This window comes from Thalassophryne amazonica, chromosome 3, assembly GCF_902500255.1.
Source record: "Thalassophryne amazonica chromosome 3, fThaAma1.1, whole genome shotgun sequence".
Taxonomy (NCBI): Eukaryota; Metazoa; Chordata; class Actinopteri; order Batrachoidiformes; family Batrachoididae; genus Thalassophryne; species Thalassophryne amazonica.
The window spans coordinates 12,467,169-12,480,040 of NC_047105.1; positions in this window are offsets into that span (position 1 = coordinate 12,467,169).

The window sequence follows — 12,872 nt, forward strand, 5'->3', positions numbered from 1 at the left end:
ACAGTGCAGAGTAGCTACCTAAACTCTGTAAGGGAGATAGAGTATCTCGTCAATAGTTTTACATCCTCATTGAAGACAACTTTGAATGCTGTAGCTCCTCTGAAAAAGAGAGCTTTAAATCAGAAGTGTCTGACTCCATGGTATAACTCTCAAACTCGTAGCTTAAAGCAGATAACCCGTAAGTTGGAGAGGAAATGGCGTCTCACTAATTTAGAAGATCTTCACTTAGCCTGGAAAAAGAGTCTGTTGCTCTATAAAAAAGCCCTCCGTAAAGCTAGGACATCTTTCTACTCATCACTAATTGAAGAAAATAAGAACAACCCCAGGTTTCTTTTCAGCACTGTAGCCAGGCTGACAAAGAGTCAGAGCTCTATTGAGCTGAGTATTCCATTATCTTTAACTAGTAATGAGTTCATGACTTTCTTTGCTAACAAAATTTTAACTATTAGAGAAAAAATTACTCATAACCATCCCAAAGACGTATCGTTATCTTGGCTGCTTTCAGTGATGCCGGTATTTGGTTAGACTCTTTCTCTCCGATTGTTCTGTCTGAGTTATTTTCATTAGTTACTTCATCCAAACCATCAACATGTTTATTAGACCCCATTCCTACCAGGCTGCTCAAGGAAGCCCTACCATTATTTAATGCTTCGATCTTAAATATGATCAATCTATCTTTGTTAGTTGGCTATGTACCACAGGCTTTTAAGGTGGCAGTAATTAAACCATTACTTAAAAAGCCATCACTTGACCCAGCTATCTTAGCTAATTATAGGCCAATGTCCAACCTTCCTTTTCTCTCAAAAATTCTTGAAAGGGTAGTTGTAAAACAGCTAACTGATCATCTGCAGAGGAATGGTCTATTTGAAGAGTTTCAGTCAGGTTTTAGAATTCATCATAGTACAGAAACAGCATTAGTGAAGGTTACAAATGATCTTCTTATGGCCTCGGACAGTGGACTCATCTCTGTGCTTGTTCTGTTAGACCTCAGTGCTGCTTTTGATACTGTTGACCATAAAATTTTATTACAGAGATTAGAGCATGCCATAGGTATTAAAGGCACTGCGCTGCGGTGGTTTGAATCATATTTGTCTAATAGATTACAATTTGTTCATGTAAATGGGGAATCTTCTTCACAGACTAAAGTTAATTATGGAGTTCCACAAGGTTCTGTGCTAGGACCAATTTTATTCACTTTATATATGCTTCCCTTAGGCAGTATTATTAGACGGTATTGCTTAAATTTTCATTGTTACGCAGATGATACCCAGCTTTATCTATCCATGAAGCCAGAGGACACACACCAATTAGCTAAACTGCAGGATTGTCTTACAGACATAAAGACATGGATGACCTCTAATTTCCTGCTTTTAAACTCAGATAAAACTGAAGTTATTGTACTTGGCCCCACAAATCTTAGAAACATGGTGTCTAACCAGATCCTTACTCTGGATGGCATTACCCTGACCTCTAGTAATACTGTGAGAAATCTTGGAGTCATTTTTGATCAGGATATGTCATTCAAAGCGCATATTAAACAAATATGTAGGACTGCTTTTTTGCATTTACGCAATATCTCTAAAATCAGAACGGTCTTGTCTCAGAGTGATGCTGAAAAACTAATTCATGCATTTATTTCCTCTAGGCTGGACTATTGTAATTCATTATTATCAGGTTGTCCTAAAAGTTCCCTAAAAAGCCTTCAGTTAATTCAAAATGCTGCAGCTAGAGTGCTGACGGGGACTAGAAGGAGAGAGCATATCTCACCCATATTGGCCTCTCTTCATTGGCTTCCTGTTAATTCTAGAATAGAATTTAAAATTCTTCTTCTTACTTATAAGGTTTTGAATAATCAGGTCCCATCTTATCTTAGGGACCTCGTAGTACCATATCACCCCAATAGAGCGCTTCGCTCTCAGACTGCAGGCTTACTTGTAGTTCCTAGGGTTTGTAAGAGTAGAATGGGAGGCAGAGCCTTCAGCTTTCAGGCTCCTCTCCTGTGGAACCAGCTCCCAATTCAGATCAGGGAGACAGACACCCTCTCTACTTTTAAGATTAGGCTTAAAACTTTCCTTTTTGCTAAAGCTTATAGTTAGGGCTGGATCAGGTGACCCTGAACCATCCCTTAGTTATGCTGCTATAGACGTAGACTGCTGGGGGGTTCCCATGATGCACTGTTTCTTTCTCTTTTTGCTCTGTATGCACCACTCTGCATTTAATCATTAGTGATCGATCTCTGCTCCCCTCCACAGCATATCTTTTTCCTGGTTCTCTCCCTCAGCCCCAACCAGTCCCAGCAGAAGACTGCCCCTCCCTGAGCCTGGTTCTGCTGGAGGTTTCTTCCTGTTAAAAGGGAGTTTTTCCTTCCCACTGTAGCCAAGTGCTTGCTCACAGGGGGTCGTTTTGACCGTTGGGGTTTTACATCATTATTGTATGGCCTTGCCTTGCAATGTAAAGCGCCTTGGGGCAACTGTTTGTTGTGATTTGGCGCTATATAAAAAAAAAAATTTATTGATTGATTGATTAGTTACTTCATCCAAACCATCAACATGTCTATTAGACCCCATTCCTACCAGGCTGCTCAAGGAAGCCCTACCATTATTTAATGCTTCGATCTTAAATATGATCAATCTATCTTTATTAGTTGGCTATGTACCACAGGCTTTTAAGGTGGCAGTAATTAAACCATTACTTAAAAAGCCATCACTTGACCCAGCTATCTTAGCTAATTATAGGCCAATCTCCAACCTTCCTTTTCTCTCAAAAATTCTTGAAAGGGTAGTTGTAAAACAGCTAACTGATCATCTGCAGAGGAATGGTCTATTTGAAGAGTTTCAGTCAGGTTTTAGAATTCATCATAGTACAGAAGCAGCATTAGTGAAGGTTACAAATTATCTTCTTATGGCCTCAGACAGTGGACTCATCTCTGTGCTTGTTCTGTTAGACCTCAGTGCTGCTTTTGATACTGTTGACCATAAAATTTTATTACAGAGATTAGAGCATGCCATAGGTATTAAAGGCACTGCGCTGCGGTGGTTTGAATCATATTTGTCTAATAGATTACAATTTGTTCATGTAAATGGGGAATCTTCTTCACAGACTAAGGTTAATTATGGAGTTCCACAAGGTTCTGTGCTAGGACCAATTTTATTCACTTTATACATGCTTCCCTTAGGCAGTATTATTAGACGGCATTGCTTAAATTTTCATTGTTACGCAGATGATACCCTGTTGTGAAAGTGTCGTGACACGGACCCAACGTTCGCACAACGAAGTACAGACAATAACAATATGGTGGAATGTCAATTATACACAAGGTGACGTGTGGGCAGGCTCGACGATAGAAGACGTCTGGTGAGAGAAGAGCCGGATCCCGCACAGCTTCCACCACCAACGGAGCTGAAGAACACCGGAGCCGCCAAGCCCTTCGCCCCAGGTGGCCACTGTCTTCAGCAGTCAGACCCGGTACTGCTGGCAGAGAACAGAGACAGTACTGATGAGTGTGAGTTCGCACACTCAGTAATCCCACAGTCAGTGTTTAGTTAGGAGGGAGAACCTCCACCTCCGAATCACACACTCATGCAGCTCCTGAGACAACCACTTATCTGGGTGGGGTGGGAGGCGAAGCCGTCGCAGTCCACACCAAACGCCAACTCAGCAGACAAGGAATCCGTCCCAGGAAAACGGCTGCAAAAGAGATCAGACTAATGCTCGATTAAGATTCAGCAGAGAAGTTACCTGAATGGTAGCTGATTTCTCGGTGGGGAGGTGGAGTTGCACTCCGGCCTTTATGGTGGTGGTGATGTGTAGTGGATGAGTGACAGCTGGTACGGATGATGAATGACAGCTGTCACTCCCGGTCGCTCGGACGCCCTCTCATGCTTGAAGCCCGCACTTCAAGCAGGGCGCCATCTTGTGGTGATGGGCCAGCAGTACCTCCTCTTCAGCGGCCCACACAACAGGACCCACCCCCTCAACGGGGGGGGGGGGGGGGGGGGGCTGTTGTTGTTGCTTGTCCGGGTGACGGGTGTAGAAGTCGGCCAGGAGGGCCGGGTCCAGGATGAAGCTCCTCTTCACCCAGGAGCGCTCTTCAGGGCCATAACCCTCCCAGTCCACCAGATACTGGAACCCCCGGCCCTTTCGACGGACGTCCAGGAGCCGGCGTACTGTCCACGCGGGCTCCCCGTCGATGATCCGGGCAGGAGGCGGCGCTAGTTCCAGGGCACACAGTGATGAGGTATGGCAGGGCTTGAGTCTTGACACATGAAAAACGGGGTGTATACGCAGTGAAGCTGGCAGCTTCAGCTTCACTGCGGCCGGACTGAGGACTTTGAGTATGGTAAATGGTCCAATGTACCTGTCCTTTAGCTTCTGGGATTCCACCTGCAGGGGGATGTCCTTGGTGGATAGCCAGACCTCCTGCCCAGGCTGGTATGCAGGGGCCGGGGAACGCCGGCGGTCTGCATGGGCCTTAGCCCTCGTTCAGGCTCTGAGCAGGGCAGAGCGGGCGGTACGCCACACCCAATGGCACTTCCTCAGATGGGCCTGGACCAAGGGCACCCCGACCTCTCCCTCCACTAGCGGGAACAATGGGGGCTGGTACCCCAAACACACCTCAAACGGGGAGAGGCCAGTGGCAGTTGAAACTTGGCTATTATGAGCGTACTCGATCCAGGCCAGATGGTCACTCCAGGCCATCGGGTGCGCGGAGGTCACGCAGCGGAGGGCCTGCTCCAGTTCCAGGTTCATCCGCTCTGCCTGCCCGTTCGTCTGGGTGTGGTACCCAGACGAGAGACTGACGGTGGCCCCCAGTTCCCTGCAGAAACTCCTCCAGACCTGGGAGGAGAACTGAGGACCACGATCCGAGACAATGTCCGATGGAATCCCATGCAGACGCATGACATGGTGGACCAGGAGGTCTGCAGTCTCCTGGGCCGTCGGGAGCTTCGGGAGGGCCACGAAGTGGGCCGCCTTGGAGAACCGGCCCACTATCGTGAGGATGGAAGTCATGCCCTGGGACGGCGGGAGGCCTGTGACAAAGTCCAGACCAATGTGAGACCAGGGGCGATGAGGCACGGGCAGAGGCTGGAGGAGGCCTTGGGCCTTGTGGTGGTCGGCTTTGCCCCTGGCACAGGTGGTGCAGGCCTGGACATACTCCCGGACGTCGGCTTCCATAGACGCCCACCAGAAGCGCTGCCGGACCACTGCCACGGTCCTTCGCACCCCTGGATGACAGGAGAGCTTGGAACCGTGACAGAAGTCAAGGACCGCAGCCCTGGCCTCTGGTGGGACGTACAATTTGTCCTTCGGACATGTCCCCGGGTCCGGACTCCGTGTCAGGGCCTCCCGGACGGTCTTCTCCACGTCCCAGGTAAGGGTGGCCACGACAGTGGACTAGGGGATGATGGTTTCAGGGGGGTCTGACAGCTCGGTCTTGACCTCCTCTTCATGCACCCGGGACAGGGCGTCAGATCGTTGTTTTTTTGTCCCGGGGGCGGTAGGTGATTTGTTTGTTGTGATTTGGCGCTATATAAATAAAATTGATTGATTGAAATTGATTGATATGTATAATATATATATATATATATATACATATATATATATATATATATATATATATATATATATATATATATATATATAAACTGACTGGATTGGATTGGATTCCATCTAATAAATATATGTAGTCCCAACTCAATTACATTACATTATCTTCCATGGATGTGTTTTATTTGAGTTGGGGCTACATATATTTATTAGATGGAATCAATCCAATCCAGTCAGTTTATATATATATATATATATATATATATATATATATATATATATATATATATATATATATATATATATATATATATTAGACGGAAATGATGCACATAATTGAATTGAGTTCATCCAAAGAGACATTTGTTTGTGTGATACACTAAAAAAACTGACTGGATTGGATTGGATTCCATCTAATAAATATATGTAGTTCCAACTCAATTAAATTACATTATCTCACATGAATGTGTTTTATTTGAGTTGGGGTTACATATATTTATTAGATGGAAATCCTGCACGTAATTGAATTGAGTTCATCCAGTGAGTCATTTTTTTTAGTGTAGTCATAAATGACTTAGACCCTGCTGTTTGGGCTTTGATCAGTTTGATCTTACCTGGGCAATTATCTAACTCATGTGTGGCAGGTTTGGTGGAGATTGAAGTGAAAAAGCTATTTCTTGACTCCAGTGACAATTCTGGGGGTTGACAATCGTCCACATAACCAGTTTGTTTGGAGATCGGCTAAAGAACCTGGGAGGAGTACAGGAATAAAAAGACAGACCACCACTGCTCAGTTGTTCCTGACCCTCCCAGTGGTTGGCTACTAACGCCACAGCTCCCTCTAGTGGAGAAACATTGAACAAGCGAGACCAGAGCACATTTTATTGTCTGTGAAACCAAAATGCACAGCAGCTGATTTAAATGGCATGATTTATCCAAAGCCAGTCAGTTGTTAAAAAATAAAATTAAATCTAAAAAGAGATGCATGCTATGAAACTAAATCAGCAATAGAAGGCAACATAATTTACCTGCCAAATCTCGACTGCGTGTCTCACAGGCACAAAGAAATAATGTCCATCCCTGATGAAAACAATAGCATTTGCATTGTGAAAACAATACAAAGTTATCAAATATAATGTAGCATGTAAAAATGATTCAAATGTGCAAACATTTAATTTAATACATTGTTTCTTTGACATGGTCACCTGCAGTTTGTAAGTGGTACACCTACAAGCTGAGAAGGTTTTGGGATGACTAATAGTTCAAATCAAATCAATTTTATTTATATAGCGCCAAATCACAACAAACAGTTGCCCCAAGGCGCTATATATTGTAAGGCAAAGCCATACAATAATTATGGAAAACCCCAACGGTCAAAACGACCCCCTGTGAGCAAGCACTTGGCAACAGTGGGAAGGAAAAACTCCCTTTTAACAGGAAGAAACCTCCAGCAGAACCAGGCTCAGGGAGGGGCAGTCTTCTGCTGGGACTGGTTGGGGCTGAGGGAGAGAACCAGGAAAAAGACATGCTGTGGAGGGGAGCAGAGATCAATCACTAATGATTAAATGCAGAGTGGTGCATACAGAGCAAAAAGAGAAAGAAACAGTGCATCATGGGAACCCCCCAGCAGTCTACGTCTATAGCAGCATAACTAAGGGATGGTTCAGGGTCACCTGATCCAGCCCTAACTATAAGCTTTAGCAAAAAGGAAAGTTTTAAGCCTAATCTTAAAAGTAGAGAGGGTGTCTGTCTCCCTGATCTGAATTGGGAGCTGGTTCCACAGGAGAGGAGCCTGAAAGCTGAAGGCTCTGCCTCCCATTCTACTCTTACAAACCCTAGGAACTACAAGTAAGCCTGCAGTCTGAGAGCGAAGCGCTCTATTGGGGTGATATGGTACTATGAGGTCCCTAAGATAAGATGGGACCTGATTATTCAAAACCTTATAAGTAAGAAGAAGAATTTTAAATTCTATTCTAGAATTAACAGGAAGCCAATGAAGAGAGGCCAATATGGGTGAGATATGCTCTCTCCTTCTAGTCCCTGTTAGCACTCTAGCTGCAGCATTTTGAATTAACTGAAGGCTTTTCAGGGAACTTCAGCCTAGAGGAAATAAATGCATGAATTAGTTTTTCAACATCACTCTGAGACAAGACCTTTCTAATTTTAGAGATATTGCGCAAATGCAAAAAAGCAGTCCTACATATTTGTTTAATATGCGCATTGAATGACATATCCTGATCAAAAATGACTCCAAGAGTTCTCACAGTATTACTAGAGGTCAGGGTAATGCCATCCAGAGTAAGGATCTGGTTAGACACCATGTTTCTAAGATTTGTGGGGCCAAGTACAATAACTTCAGTTTTATCTGAGTTTAAAAGCAGGAAATTAGAGGTCATCCATGTCTTTATGTCTGTAAGACAATCCTGCAGTTTAGCTAATTGGTGTGTGTCCTCTGGCTTCATGGATAGATAAAGCTGGGTATCATCTGCGTAACAATGAAAATTTAAGCAATGCTGTCTAATAATACTGCCTAAGGGAAACGTATAAATGAATAAAATTGGTCCTAGCACAGAACCTTGTGGAACTCCATAATTAACCTTAGTCTGTGAAGAAGATTCCCCATTTACATGAACAAATTGTAATCTATTAGATAAATATGATTCAAACCACCGCAGCGCAGTGCCTTTAATACCTATGGCATGCTCTAATCTCTGTAATAAAATTTTATGCTCAACAGTACCAAAAGCAGCACTGGGGTCTAACAGAAAAAGCACAGAGATGAGTCCACTGTCTGAGGCCATAAGTAGATCATTTGTAACCTTCACTAATGCTGTTTCTGTACTATGATGAATTCTAGGTAGGGCTTCCGTGAGCAGCCTGGTAGGAATGGGGTCTAATAGACATGTTGATGGTTTGGAGGAAGTAACTAATAAAAATAACTCAGAGAGAACAATCGGAGAGAAAGAGTCTAACCAAATACCGGCATCACTGAAAGCAGCCAAAGATAACGATACGTCTTTGGGATGGTTATGAGTAATTTTTTCTCTAATAGTTAAAATTTTATTGGCAAAGAAAGTCATGAAGTCATTACTAGTTAAAGTTAAAGGAATACTCGGCTCAATAGAGCTCTGACTCTTTGTCAGCCTGGCTACAGTGCTGAAAAGAAACCTGGGGTTGTTCTTATTTTCTTCAATTAGTGATGAGTAGTAAGATGTCCTAGCTTTACGGAGGGCTTTTTTTATAGAGCAACAGACTCTTTTTCCAGGCAGAGTGATCTACATTAGTGAGACGCCATTTCCTCTCCAACTTACTGGTTATCTGCTTTAAGCTGCGAGTTTGTGAGTTATACCACGGAGTCAGGCACTTCTGATTTAAAGCTCTCTTTTTCAGAGGAGCTACAGCATTCAAAGTTGTCTTCAATGAGGATGTAAAACTATTGACGAGATACTCTATCTCACTTACAGAGTTTAGGTAGCTACTCTGCACTGTCTTGGTATATGGCATTAGAGAACATAAAAAAGGAATCATATCCTTAAACCTAGTTACAGCGCTTTCTGAAAGACTTCTAGTGTGGTTGTCCATTCGGCTGCTCCCGTTTTTTTGTGTTTGGGGTCGCCACAGCGGATACAACCACATCCGCATTGATATTTCGCACAGGTTTTACGCCGGATGCCCTTCCTGACGCAACTCCAGTGTTACCTGGAGAAACCCACACAGCCGATGGCGTTCCAAAGAGGTCTCCCATCCAAGTACTAACCAGGTCCCGCACTGCTTAGCTTCTGAGATCTGATGGGATCAGGCTTACACAGAAAGACTTCTAGTGTAATGAAACTTATTCCCCACTGCTGGGTAGTCCATCAGAGTAAATGTAAATGTTATTAAGAAATGATCAGAGAGAAGGGAGTTTTCAGGGAATACTGTTAAGTCTTCAATTTCCATACCATAAGTCAGAACAAGATCTAAGATATGATTAAAGTGGTGGGTGGACTCATTTACATTTTGAGCAAAGCCAATTGAGTCTAATAATAGATTAAATGCAGTGTTGAGGCTGTCATTCTCAGCATCTGTGTGGATGTTAAAATCGCCCACTATAATTATCTTATCTGAGCTAAGCACTAAGTCAGACAAAAGGTCTGAAAATTCACAGAGAAACTCACAGTAACGACCAGGTGGACGATAGATAACAAATAAAACAGTTTTTTGGGACTTCCAATTTGGATGGACAAGACTAAGAGTCAAGCTTTCAAATGAATTAAAGCTCTGTCTGGGTTTTTGATTAATTAATAAGCTGGAATGGAAGATTGCTGCTAATCCTCCGCCTCGGCCCATGCTACAAGCGTTCTGGCAGTTAGTGTGACTCGGGGGTGTTTAAGGTTGAAGGTGCTATATTATTTTTTCTTTTTGAATTTTTATGCTTAAATAGATTTTTACTGGTTATTGGTGGTCTGAGAGCAGACACCGTCTCTACGGGGATGGGGTAATGAAGGGATGGCAGGTGGAGAGAAGCTGCAGAGAGGTGTGTAAGACTACAACTCTGCTTCCTGGTCCCAACCCTGGATAGTCACGGTTTGGAGGATTTAAGAAAATTAGCCAGATTTCTAAAAATGAGAGCTCCTCCATCCAAAGTGGGATGGATGCCGTCTCTCCTAACAAGACCAGGTTTTCCCCAGAAGCTTTGCCAATTATCTATGAAGCCCACCTCATTTTTTGGACACCACTCAGACAGCCAGCAATTCAAGGAGAACATGCGGCTAAACGTCACTCCCGGTCCGATTGGGGAGGGGCCCAGAGAAAACTACAGAGTCCGACGTTTTTGCAAAGTTACACACCGATTCAATGTTAATTTTAGTGACCTCCGATTGGCGTTAGCGGGTGTCATTACTGCCGACATGAATTACAATCTTACCAAATTTACGCTTAGCCTTAGCCAGCAGTTTCAAATTTCCTTGACAAGCGGAACCCAACTAAGTGACTAATTTTCTTTTAGTCCACTTGTTGGATAATTCAGATTTTCCTGCAGAGACGGTGTACCCTTACAGACACTGTTTCACTGAGAACAGCAATCAAGAGGTAACCTACACAGGCCAACATCCACCAGCAGCTTATATCTTCCATCTACTGGAGTAGTGCTACAAACTGTGTGGTTAATGCCAGTGTTTCACAAGTTGTAGTTCTGTAGTTATGCTGCATGTTACTGAGCAATTAGGGTTTTATCATTGTTCTTGGGCGTGGTATGCTGACTTGGTGGTTAGCACTGTTGCCTCACAGCAAGAAGGTCCTGTGGTTGCTTCCTTCCTCGCATGGTCCTTTTTGTATGGTTCCCTCTGGGTGTTTTGTGTGGTCAACTTCATTTAATTTGTTAATAAACAGCCATTCTTGCATTGAAGACCTGCAACACATTCCAATAAAGTTGAGACATGGGAGCATTTACCACTTTGTAATGTTGCCATTCCCTCTCACAACACTTAAAAGATGTTTTGGCATTGACGAGTCGGGCAATAAAGCATGAAGGTATTATTTTTGTCCTGTCATTCAACAGTACAGGGTTGTTATTGTTGCCTTTTTCATTTCAAAATTTTCTCTACATTCTCCTTTGGGGACAGCTCAGAACTACAAGAAGGTCAAGTCCAGTGTCTGTAGCCTCTTCTTCCACAGCCATGCCTTTATGTCCACAGAATGTAGTTTTGCATGGTCTTGCTGAAAAATTCATGGATGTCCCTGGAAAAGATGTCATCTTGAAGGCAGCATATGTTGTTGTCAACGTTTTGGTTGCTCCCCTTTGTTCCTGGTCACTACAGCAGACACAGCTGGATCCACATAGGTATTTGGTGCAAGATTTATGCTGGATGTCCTTCTTGGTGTAACTCTAGTTTTACCTGGAAAAACACATACAGCCCCTGATATTCTGAAGAAATCTCCCATCCAAGTACTAGTGCACCAGATAACTGAAACAATCTGCACATGGTGATACAAGATCAGGTTTGGCATGAATGTTCTTCATAAATCAATGTTTGAGAAAAAAGTGGTCACTTCAAAATCCAATATGGCGGCCAGGTAGGGGTCAAAATTTTAAACATTTTCTAATCATATTGAAAGCTTTATCACATTATGTGTCTGATCACAAAGATTCTAAAAAGAGGTATAGTTTGGACTATCTATGACTGAATGTTGTGGAGTTATGGAGTAAAAACATTAAAAATGTTGACAAAGGTCAATTTCAGTTTGTACAGGAGTCAAAAGTTAAAATTGCTGCAGTTTTGGTCAAGGTGATGGAGATTATTGGTTGAATAGTAGAGAAGCTTGAATCTTCGACTGGACTGGGTTGCTTGATGCGAGGACGTTTCACTTCAAATCACAGAAGCTTCCTCAGCTAAAATTCTTGCTCTGGTAGTCTGACTTCTGTCTTGACTCTTGTAGAGAAGAATAAACAGAAGCCAACAAAAGCTGGGGGTTTTTTAAACCTAACCAGACCCCTCCTACCGAGAGGCCAACTGCTATAGGCTGGTGACTAAACAACAGCTCTAATTAGCACCTATTGTGCTCTAGTTAGCACCCTCCTAATGACAGTGCAGCTGTCCCTCCTAATGAAGGGATGGAAACGCCTCTCCTGATGGCTCCCTTTACGACTCTTCTGATGACGTGAATGACTCATTACCATGAACAAAAGACTGAAACTGCTTTGACCTGAGTACCCCATTGTAAACAGGGGACAAAGCGTGTCTCAGTCCCCCTCCCCGGTTAAGGCTTGGTTTCAACTGTTTCACATAGAATGCTTCCTTGACACCTCTCTCAAACCATTTCTTCTCTCTGGCTAAGATTTTAACTTCCTTGTCCTCAAACGTGTGGTTAGTGTCTTTCAGGTGGAGATGAACTGCAGACTGAGGTCCACTGGCGCCCTCTCTGCGGTGCTGGTATAGCCTTTTGTGTAAAGGTTGCTTAGTCTCACCTATGTAGTGTTCATTATAGTTTTCCTGACATCTGATAGAATACACTACATTGCTCTGTTTGTAACTAGGGATCCTGTCCTTAGGGTGAACTAATTTCTGTCTCAAGGTGTTAACCGGTTTAAAGTAAACTGGGATTTTGTGCTGTCTGAAGATCCTCTGTAGTTTTTCCCCTAGTCCTGCTAAATAAGGGAGAGACACTCCTCTTCTTCTTGTCTCCGTCTGCTGTCTATCTGGTCTCTTTGTTTGGCCACAATGGGGGATATCGGAGACCACATCGCACAACCATAGATCTGCCTGTAGTAATTCCCCCTAAACAGGAAATACGTGGTGTTAAGACAGATCTCCAAGAGTTGGCAGATGTGGTCTGGTGTGAGTTTG